The sequence below is a fragment of the Hevea brasiliensis genome, chromosome 11 (assembly GCF_030052815.1).
Source record: "Hevea brasiliensis isolate MT/VB/25A 57/8 chromosome 11, ASM3005281v1, whole genome shotgun sequence".
Classification (NCBI taxonomy): domain Eukaryota; kingdom Viridiplantae; phylum Streptophyta; class Magnoliopsida; order Malpighiales; family Euphorbiaceae; genus Hevea; species Hevea brasiliensis.
In genome coordinates, this window is record NC_079503.1 from 36,067,265 (window position 1) to 36,079,227 (window position 11,963).

The 11,963-nt window shown below is 38.9% G+C and overlaps 1 long non-coding RNA gene across 1 annotated transcript; it reads left to right on the forward strand.

Annotated features, from left to right (window-relative positions):
* Window positions 1-5,760: 5,760 nt before the first annotated feature.
* On the forward strand, window positions 5,761-7,629 carry LOC131170432 (uncharacterized). The gene is made up of 3 exons (XR_009141182.1): window positions 5,761-5,851; window positions 6,660-6,719; window positions 7,414-7,629. It is a non-coding gene; the product is annotated as an uncharacterized LOC131170432 (long non-coding RNA).
* Window positions 7,630-11,963: the final 4,334 nt, after the last annotated feature.

Genomic DNA, 11,963 nt, shown 5'->3' on the forward strand with positions numbered 1-11,963 from the left:
ATCTAGTTTGACTAGAAATGGCTATGAATTTCTGTTCACAGACGATGTTTGCAATATTTATTTTGGAAATAAATATGTTGGTTCGGGTTATATGAATGATGGTCTTTATTATTTGGATAATAATGACAAAGACAAAATGAATGCAAGTGATCTAAATGAATGCAATGCCATGGTGAAAATCAACTCAAGTTCAAAATATATTTGGCACTTAAGGTTATGTCATGATTCAGAAGATAGGATTGCAAAACTGGAGAAAATGGGGATTCTATCCTCATTGGGCTGTGAGCCAACTCCAACTTGTGAATCTTGCCTTCAGGGCAAAATGACTAGATCACCCTTTGTTAAACAAGGGATAAGAGCTGAAAATATTTTGGAGCTAATACATAGTGATGTATGTGGTCCATTTAAGGAAATGGCTAGAGGCGGTTTTCATTACTTTATTACCTTTACTGATGATAAATCAAGGTTTGGGTATTTGTATTTAATGAAATACAAACATGAATCCTTTAAAAAGTTCAAAGAATTTAAATCTGAAGTAGAAAATCAAATAGGAAAGAGTATTAAAGCTCTTCAATCAGATCATAGAGTTAAATATTTGAGTACTGAATTTGATGAATACTTGAGAGAGCACATAATTGTTTCCCAGCTGACTGCTCCAGGAACACCACAGCTGAATGGTGTATCTGAAAGGAGAAATCATACCCTATTGGATATAGTACGTAGTATGATAAGCTATAGTGATATGCCAATCTCCTTTTGGGGATTTGCATTAGAATCAGCTTTGTATATTCTGAATAGGATTCCATCAAAATCAGTTTCTTCCACACCTTATGAGATATGACATGGAAGAAAACCAAGTCTTAAGCATGTTAAGATTTAGGGTTGTCCAGCTTATATCAAAAAGCTGAACACTGATAAATTGGAAACCAGATCAGAAAAAGGGAAATTTGTTAGATATCCAAAAGATAGTTTTGGATATTATTTTTATTTGCCTACATCACAAAAGTTTGTGATAAGTAGAGATACCACATTTCTTGAACAACAGTTTGTTCAAGAAGGAGGCAAAGGAAGGCAAATAGAGTTAGAATTGGAGAATTCTGACCAACCAATAGATCAGATGGATATAGATCCATATAGTCAACCTACACCATTGATGAAACATCTACAGCTGTTCCTCGTAGAACAACCATGGTATCTCACCCACCAGTGAGATATGGTTTCCTTCATGAAGAAGAACAAGAGTTGTCTACTCATGAAGAAGTAGATCATGGAGATGATCCACTTACCTATGAAGAAGCTATATCAGATATAGACTCTTGAAAATGGATTGATGCTATGAAATTGGAAATTGATTCCATGTATAAGAATCAAGTTTGGGATCTTGTTGACCCACCTGAAGGTATTGTACCTATAGGGAACAAATGGGTTTTCAAGAAGAAAATTGGTTTTGATGGAAAGGTACAGACCTATAAAGCAAGGCTAGTAGCGAAAGGGTTTCACCAAAGGCAAGGAATCGAGAGGAGACTTTCTGGCCTGTTGCCATGCTTAAATCAATTAGGATTCTATTAGCAATAGTTGCATACTATGACTATGAGATTTGGCAGATGGATGTCAAAACAACTTTTCTCAATGGATACATTGAAGAAAACATTTTCATGGAATAACCTAGGGATTTTGAATCCCAAGATGATTCCAAGGTATGCAAGCTAAAGCGATCTATTTATGGGTTGAAACAAGCTTCAAGGAGTTGGAACATCCGTTTTGATGAAGCCATTAAGTCATTTGATTTTATCAAAAATGAGGATGAGCCATGTGTATATAAGAAGGTTAGTGACAGTGCTATCACTTTCCTTGTCTTATATGTGGATGATATACTGTTGATGGGTAATGATACAGGTATGTTGACAACTGTAAAGCTATGGTTATCAAATGCATTCTCCATGAAAGACTTAGGGGAGGTAACCTATATTCTTGGGATTCGTATCTATAGAGATAGAGCAAAAAGAATAAATGGTTTATCCCAAAGTTTATACTTTGAAAAGGTGTTAAAGAGGTTTAACATGCTTGATTCCAAGAGAGGATTATTATCAGTGAGACATGGTATCCACCTTTTTAAAGAGATGTCTCCAAAGACACCTGAAGAAAGAGATAAAATGGCCAGGATTCCATATGCTTCGGCCATTGGAAGTTTGATGTATGCAATGTTGTGTACTAGGCCGGATATCACATATGCTATTAGTTTGACTAGCAGGTATCAATCCAATCCAGGTTTGGAACACTGAATAGCTGTCAAGAATATCCTTAAGTACTTGAGAAGAACTAAGGATTTATTCTTGATATATGGAGGTTGTAACACCCCTAATTTCGGTAGTGCGTTCTGCTGTTCCGGTGACCAGTGCTGTCCGGACAGCTAGGATGCCTAGAACCGTACTTCAATATGAGTGAGGAGACATAAAATAATAAAATACAAGAAAAGAAAAACAAAAAAAAAATCATAGCAAAGAAATGTAACCGAGTAAGTGAGCCGGGAAACCTAGCGATGGGTGACTGCAGGAGGTCACGGCGTGGACCGTTGACTAACCACTGGATCATGCGGGAACCACGGAAAATATTTTTGGACATAAATAGACCCTTATTGAAGTATAAATATCATTAGAAAGATCAAAGAAAAATTAAATAATTAGTACAAAGAAAAGTGAGAAATCGAAAAACAGACAAAATACGGTGTTAGAAAAATCGGAAAGCCACCCGAGCAGGCATTATGGTCATTTGACATCCCGAATTGTCTTTTGACCTAAATTTCCATTAAAAATAAATAATATTACACTTAGAAAATGAAATGAAAAATTAAATTGGTGGTACCTAAAGTAAATAGTGAGAATTAAGGGTTTAATGTGGGATTAAGTGAAAGTAACTTATAATATGAATTAATTAGAGTAAGTGGACCACTAAGGGAATAAAATAAACACATTATGGGGCTGATGTAAGTCCACTATGTCCAGCAGCCACTTCATCTTCTTCATTTACCATCCAAGCCGTGAATGAAGGGAGAGAAAACTCCATGGACATTTTCATGCAAGCTTGATCCCTCCTTCCATTTCAACTCCATTCACTTAGTGTTCTTCACTAAAATTTGTCTACACATCACAAGGAAGATATTGATACCAATTTTGGGAAGTTTGGTGAAGGTTTAGCAATTTACAATTAAAGGTAAGTTTGCATTTTTGAGAAGTTCTTTGTTAAAGTTTATGTTTATGTTATGGGTATTGGTTTGGTGAAGGAAAATTTTGAGTTTGAAGGGTTATTGTTGTTGCCATTTTGGACAGCCATGGGTCACGTTTTTGATGAGGTATTTGTGTATATAATTGATGAGAAATAATGTTAATCATGGTGATTTAGTAACCTAGTGATTTAATGCATGTATATATGGTGAATGATGCACTTTGATGGGAATTGGCATATGGTACGGCAATGTGATGTTGATGAATGTAACACCCCTAAGTTCGGTAGTGCGTTCTACTGCTCCGGTGACCAGTGTTGTCCGGACAGCTAGGATGCCTAGAACCGTACTTCAATATGAGTGAGGAGACATAAAAAAATGAAATACAATAAAAGAAAAACAAAGGAAAAATCAAAGCAAAGAAATGTAACCGAGTAAGTGAGCCGAGAAACCTAGCGATGGGTGACCGCACCGGGAAGTCACGGCGTGGACCGTTGACTAGCCCTGGACTGCGGGGAACCCTGGGAAACATTTTTAGGACTTAAATAGACCATTGTTGAAGAGTAAATATCATTAGAAAGATCAAAGAAAAATTAAATAATTAGTATAAAGAAAAGTAAGAAATCGAAGAACAGACAAAATACGGTGTTACCGAAAAATCGGGAAAACCACCCGAACAGGGGCATTATGGTCATTCGACATCCCGAAGTGTCTTTTGACCTAAATGTCCATTAAAAATAAATAGTATTACACTTAGAAAATGAAATGAAAAATTAATTTGGTGGTACCTAAAATAAATAGTGGAAATAATGGGTTAAATGTGGATTATGGGAAAGTTAAGTTTATAATATGATTAAATTTACTTAGTGGAGCACTAAGGGATTAATTTATCATTGAATTATGGCTGATATGGTCCACTCACCATCTGAAATCCATCTTCCTCATATTCTCTCAAAAATGGCCGAATTGAAGAACACAAAGAACTCCATGGGCGTTTGCATGCAAGCTTAATCCACCCTCCATTTTCAACTCCATTCACTTAGCTTCTTTCATGAAAAATGGTCTACACACCACAAGGAAGATATTGATGCCAATTTTAGGAAGTTTAAGCAAGGTTTAACAAGCTCCAAGCATAAGGTAAGTTCATAATTTTGAGAATTTCTTTGTTAAAGTTTATGTGCATGTTATGGGTATTAGTTTGGTGAAGGAAAATTTTGAGTTTGATGGGTTATTGTTGTTGTCATTGTGGACAGCCATGGTCACGTTTTTGATGAGGAAATTGTGCACATAATTGTTGAGAAATAATGTTGTTCATGGTGATTTAGTAACCTAGTGATTTAATGCATGTATATATGGTGAATTATGCACTTTGATGGAAATTAACTTATGGTACGGCAATGTGATGTTGATGAGTGATTTGTGGCAGCTTGTGGACACTTGAGAAAGGGTGTATATTGAAGGAAGTGTGGGCAGCATATTGACCTAGAAGGATTGATGTTAAGTATGTAAATTAAAGTTGTAAAGTGTATGTAATGTTTGTAATGTTTAGGTGTAATTGTAATGGTACTTAGAATTGTGATTGTGAATGATAATTGGTGTGTTGATGGTGATTGGAATCTGCCCAAAATAATGCTAATGTAATGTAGAAAATGTGTTGGTAATGTGCCAAAACAGTTTGGTAGGGTATGGAAGTGAACCTTGCAAAGGTAAGTGTGTGTTTGAAGTTTGGGTGTGAAATGCATATTGAGGGCAGTGTATATTTTGGCCTATAACCTTGAATGTGTAACCTCAATTGGTATGAGACCAATTTGGGGTGAAACTAGGCACAAAATGTGTCAACTTTCATTGAGAAACCATGCCAAAATTCTGCTTGCAAGGTGACCTAAAAATTTGACCAATTCGGATTAGATGCAATTAGGACCTGAAAAATGACCAATTGGGCAGCAGTGAGTGTTTAGGCCATAACTCACTCAAACCAGGTCCAATTGACCTGAAATTTTGACCAAGAATAGTTAAGACCCATACCTACAAGTCTTATGAAGACACCAAAGCCCAGAAATGACCATAAGCAAGTCAAACAACTTGCACAAGTTCGGGTCCAAAAACTGGCCGAACCAGAATTGACCACTTTGACCTAAAATTGACCTAAAATGGTACCATTTGACCAGCAATAGTGTAATGACCATAACTTGGTCTACTTAACTCGGATTGACCTGAAATTTTGCACCGCGTGCAATAAGACCTAGATCTACAAGTTTGTAGTTTCGACCGAGACCCGAAAACTGAGGGAACTAGATCGTCCGGTTAGGTCAAACCAGTGTTCCGGAATCCAGCAATTTGCATTAAAATGCACTAAGCGAGGAAATGACTTTGGTAAAACATACCAAACCTAAAACCCTATCGAGTGTGACATATTAACGACACTAAAACCTAATTTACCTAAAACGCATCGAGGGTCGGTATATTAGGTGATTAAGCGAATAATTGAGTTCAGTGCATTATTTACCAAACCCCATCGATAGAGATAGTTTAATTTGGTACTGAAACACTTCAAATTGTGTTTCTCAGTTAACAAGGACTCAGCAAAAGGGAAAGAAATACTGAGTCAAGACCAGGAGACAAATATCAGAGGTTTGTGCACAACGGCTATTGCTTTTGAATTTTTCAATTGAAATAAATATTGAATATTTGTATATTATTGTTTTAAATTGTGTTTGTGCACAACAACTGTTTCTTTTGAACTATTTTCAATGGAAATAAATATTGATTATTTGTATATCATTATTTTAAATTGTGGAAATGTGTTTGATGAATATTTATCGATTGAAAAATATTGTGAATAGTTTGAAACTGTGAAAAATGGTTTGAATGACATTGATGGATACTTATTGATTAAAAAGCATTAGAAATGGTTTGAAACCACAGCTATCATGTATATTGATTGTATTCCTCTCTAGCTTGTCTAGTGGGATGAATTGAATTCCCTCTCTGGCTGAAGTGTTGAGGTGTGTGCCTGTTGAGGACGAATAGAATGAGTACTCATATTTTTGCTAGCTAGCCATGTTATTCCTCATTAGTCATCGACTTTTGGGATGAATTGAATACCTCATTAGCCATCGGCTTTTGGGATGAATTGAATTATGGATCATGATTAAGCTGTGTGTGATTTATTGATGTGTATTGAGATTGTGAAATGGATTTAAACTCTCATTGACATATACTGTCTTTTGAATTCAAACCTGATCTGACTTATGGAAAATTATTGTGATATTGAGAAATGGAGTTTAAATTCTTGTTGACAATTATTGTCTTGAATTTAATTATGATTTTAAGTATCCACTATTTACATGATTTATGAATTGTGATTTAAATTGGATTTGGTTAATGTTGTGCACCACTGAGACATTGTCTCAGCGATAGCTTTTTATTGCTGTCGCAGGTAGAGAGATAGACAGGGCAGCAGACTAGGCTGCATATACATCCAGCGAGGGATTTCCTGGTATTATGAGTATACCAGTATTTTGCATTTTGTACTGTAATGTATGACACTGTATGTATATTTTCTTTTTGGTTTTGAGCAGTTGTAAATTAAATTGTACTTGAAGTTGTAAATTAATTATGAGTGTTTTGGATTGTAAAAGTTGTATTATATTTCCTTATCTCGGACTTTGAAAAATTCCTATGGAATTGTGTTGATAAATTGTTGTGTTGAGAAATGTATTGGAGTTGAGATTTGGAAAATTATTGAAGTGCTTTTTTACAGGTTTTCTGAAGAACTGTTTTATCCAAAATATAGATGGCACCTTGCCAAAATTTTTACAGAAATTCCAAATAAATCAAATGAGTTAGTTGTTTCACCTCAGTTCACCAAAGTTTTTAACACCTGTAAATAGTGCTCACCACTGTAAAAGAAGTAAGAAAAGTTTTTAAAATCCCTTGTAGTGTATTTAATGGGTTATCAGTAGACGGAGTTGGTAATTCATTAGGTATACTACGGGATCATGTTATGCCTTACAGAAGGGAATGGTGTGACATGTTTTAGTGGTATCGAGCAAAGTTTTTAAATTCTGTTTTCACTGTTATTTGAATGTTCTTTCGCATAGTACAAGCTCAATATCATTGTTTGATACATACGATACATTACAGTATAAATATGCACTAACGAGAGTGAATATTCTTGTGTTATTGTTCAGGAAAGCTAAGATCCTCGCATTGAATATGGAAGAGGGTGATCGTTCAGTCGATCAGTCTATTGAGGCTGAGGTGCAAGGGGATGCCCCAGCTGTACAAAATGTCAGTGGTTCAGCAGCACCAGCCCCTGCAGTACTGCAGTTTCCTGCTCAGTTCGCTCAGCAGATGGCTGCAATATTCCAACAAATGGCTGGTAATATGCCTACTCAAGTCCCAATTCGGACACCGTGGTACAACCACAGTCTCCTATGAGACAAGATGATAAATTGATGAAGTATGGGGCTCTGAGTTCAAGGGACGATAGATCCTCTAGAAGTGAATAGGGGTTAGAGAGGATGGATAGGGTGTTCAAGAAACTTCATTGTGCAGAGGAGCTCGGACTTGAATACTCGGTATCCTTACTACAAGGGGATGCTTATGGTGGTGGAAAACCATTCCCCACGATGCAGTAGAACTGCGATCTTGACTGGAATGACTTCCTCGGGAATTGACAAATACATCCACGATGCCTATGTAGACCGAGCGCAAGAATTCTTAAGTTTGAAACAGAGGCGGATCGGTGGTGAGTATGAAAGAGAATTTTCCGCCTTAGCCATTATGCGGTGAGTCTACTCTCTACCGAGGAGAGATGCAAGAGGTTTGAAGCGGCTTGAAGCCAGGTATTAGAGTACAAGTGCTCGGCTTCAAACACACTAACTTCTGAACTTGTTTCTCAAGCCCTAGAGTTGGAAAGAGTTGAGTTTGAGACTGCTCTGAGAAGAAGAGGTCGAGAAGACAGAAAGAGGGAAAATCAGTAGATCGAGTTCCGGTGGTCATCTTGGAAAGAGGAAGAACTATGGGGACATGGCAGAGGTGGCAAGAAATGCGGTAGGGGAAGACATTCGTGACAGAGACCTCCCTATCAGTCGTGATGCAGAAGTTCCTATCCTCCCGCCAATGTGAAACTTGTGGAAAGAATCATGGTGGAATCTGTTACAAGGCTATTGGAGCTGTTATAGCGTGGAGGCACCGGACACTTTGCCAAGGACGCACGATAGTCGCAGAGTTGGACCACCTCCTACTACTGCAGAAGGGTCGAGCCACAGCCTGTCACGAAGCTCACAACCACCTAGCGAGGTAGAGGCAGGGGTAGAGGTAACCAGAGCAGCCAAGGCACGATAAAGCAGTCGAGAACAAGGCGAGTGCTCGATCGAGTCTATGCCATGAGACAGAGAGAAGAGGCATAGACATCTGATCTTGTGGCTGGTACATTCTCAACTTTTAACCAGAATGTATTTGTGCTATTTGATCAGGGTTCTACCCATTCTTATGTGAGTGATAGCATCATTGATAGCATTGCTGTTCCATGTACAAAAATGTAATTTGAGGTGATAGTAACAAGTCCGCTAGGACATGAGGTCAGGGTTAATAGGATGTATAGAGATTGCCCTTTGGTGATCCAAGGACACACTTTCCTGTCTGATTTCATTGAAATGCCCTTTAGAGATTATGATATCATCTTGGGCATGGATTGGTTAGCTAGGCATCATGCCATGACTGACTGTAGGCGAAAAGATCACTTTTGGTCTCCTCGATGCAGTGATGTGGTGATACATGTGGAGAGTCATCTATTGCCATCCAACTTCATTTAATTTTGCACTAGCGGAAAAATGATCGAGAAAGGGTGTGAAGCATACTTGGCACATGTGGTAGACACCCAAGTGGGAGTCGGCATTGAAGGACATCCCTACGATACATGACTTTCCGGGCGTGTTTCTGATGAATTGCGGGATTACCTCGGAAGAGAAGTGCGATTTGAAATTAATGTTACGCTTGGTGTGGATCCAATCTCCATAACGCCATACGAGAATGGCACCAGCAGAGTTGAAGGAGTGAAGATACGATTACAAGAATTACTTGAAAAGGGCTTCATCCGCCCTAGTGTGTCACCTTGGGAGCACGGTGTTGTTTGTTAAGAAGAAGGATGGTACTCTCGCTTATGCATTGACTACGAGCGGTTGAATAGGGTGACAATAAAGAACGATATCCATTGCCTCGCATTGATGATACATTCGATCGATTGAAGGGTGCAGCAGTATTCTCCAAAATTGATTTGCGATCTGGTTATCATCAATTGAAGGTGCAAGAGCAGAGTATTCCAAAAACTGCTTTCAGAACTCGATATGGCCACTATGAGTTTCTAGTAATGCCATTCGGGTTGACAAATGCTCAGTGCTTTTATGGATCGATGAACACTATCTTGGACCATATCTTGATCAATTTGTGGTGGTGTTTATTGATGACATTTTGATATACTCGAGGAGTGCGAGAGGAGCATGATAGACATCTGCGGATTATGCTGCAGACTTTAAGGAGAAAGCGATTATGCGCCAAATTGTCGAAATGTGAATTTTGGTGAAGGAAATCTCCTTTTTGGGACATGTTGTGTCGGTGAAGGGATCAAGGTAGATTCAAGAAGGTAGAAGCTATCCTTAATTGGAAACCGCCAGGAACATCACGAGAAATTCGCGATTTTAGGCTTATTGGATATTACCGTCGGTTTGTGAAGGGATTTTCTATGTTATCTTCTCCTTGACCAAGCCGCCGGAAAGATGTAAAATTTGGTGGGTGATAAATGTCGTGAGTTTTGATGAGTTGAAGAGGTGCTTAATCGAAGCTCAGTTCTCACTTTACCTACTCGGGTAAAGAATACACGATTTATAGTGATGCTTCTCACAATGGGTTAGGCGTCTTCGATGCAAGATCGAATGTCATTGCTTATGCATCACGCCAATTTGAAACCGCATGAGAGGAACTACCCAACACATGATGCAGGTTAGCGGCTATTGTTTTTGCTCTGAAGATCCGGAGACACTATACGTATGGAGAGAAATGCTACATCTTCACAGATCACAAGAGCTTGAAGTACTTAGGTACCGAAGGAATTGAATTTGAGGCGAGAGGAGATGGCTAGAACTCATTAAAGATTATGATTGCTTAATAGACTATCAGCCGGAAAAGCAAATGTGGTGGTGGCGCCTTAAGTCGCAAGACTATGGCAAGTCTCAGAGTTTCTCCTTTGTCCATGGGGTATGAATTGAAAGCACAGCATGCCAGTTTAGAGGTTGATGATGAGGGACAGACAGTAGTTGCTTGGCATGTACAGCCAGTGTTGATTGATCGGTCGTAATGGCGCACAGTGATGAAAAATATCGAAGCTACCGAAAGAAGTCGTGAGGCAAGAAACACGAATTCTGTAAGAGAAGATGGTTTATTGCTACATCAGGGTAGAATGTGCGTTCCTAGTGATGTGGAACTGAGACAGATCATTATGAAGGAAGCACATGAGTTTCCATTTGCTATGCACCCTGGTGGAACTAAAATGTACAGAGGGCTGAAAGAGCATTACTGGTGGATGGGCATGAAAAGAGATATAGCTGAATTCGTTTCCAAATGCCTAACTTGTCAGCAAGTAAAGGCAGAACATCAAGTTCCAGCTGGTTTGTTACATCCTTTGTCGATGCAGTGGAAATGGGAGCGGATAACTATGGATTTTGTTCTGAGACTTCCCGGGACACGAGTAGTCATGATGCATTATGGGTTATAGTTGATGATTGACCAAGTCCGCTCACTTTTTGCCGATTCGGATGGACTATAGCCGGAAAGATTGGCCAGATTGTACATATACGAGATTGTAAAATTGCATGGAGTGCCAGTATTAATTGTGTCTGACAGAGATCCTAGGTTCACTTCTAGATTCTGGGGTAGTCTTCAAAGAGCCCTAGGAACTAGATTGAACTTCGGCCTGACATTCCACCCGCAGACGGATGGCCATCTGAGAGGGTTATTCAGACATTGGAGGATATGCTACGGGCTTGTGTGATTGAATTTGAAGGTAGTTGGGATACACACTTACCTTTGATTGAGTTTGCTTATAACAACAGCTACCAATCAAGCATAGGGATGCCTCCATATGAAGCTTTGTATGGCGGAAGTGCAGAACTCCCTTATGTTGGGATGAAGTAGGTGAAAGGAAGATGATTGGGCCGTAAATTGTCCAATGAGACAGAGGAAAAGATCGATTGATCGAGAGATAGGCTCAAGGCTGCATCAGACCGTCAAAAGTCCTATGTTGATCTGAAGAGAAAAGTTATTGAGTATGCAGTGGGTGATAAGGTATTCCTCAAAGTTTCTCCTTGGAAGAGGATTATGAGATTTGGCAGAAAGGGGAAACTAAGTCCTCGTTTCATCGGACCATATGAAGTTACGGAAAGAGTGGGTCCTTTAGCATACCGGTTGGCATTACCTCAGAGCTAGCAAGGATACAGTGTCTTCCATGTGTCCATGTTAAGGAGGTACAGATCAGACCCATCTCATGTACTATCGGTTGAAGAGATTGAAGTAAATCGGACCTCTCATATGAGGAAGAACCCATAAAAATTCGGCTTATGAGGTGAAATTGAGGAACAAACAGATACACCTGGTTAAAGTGCTGTGGAACCATCATTCAGGCCAGGAAGCAACTTGGGAACGTGAAGAGGATATGAGGAGACAACACCCACAGCTATTCAGA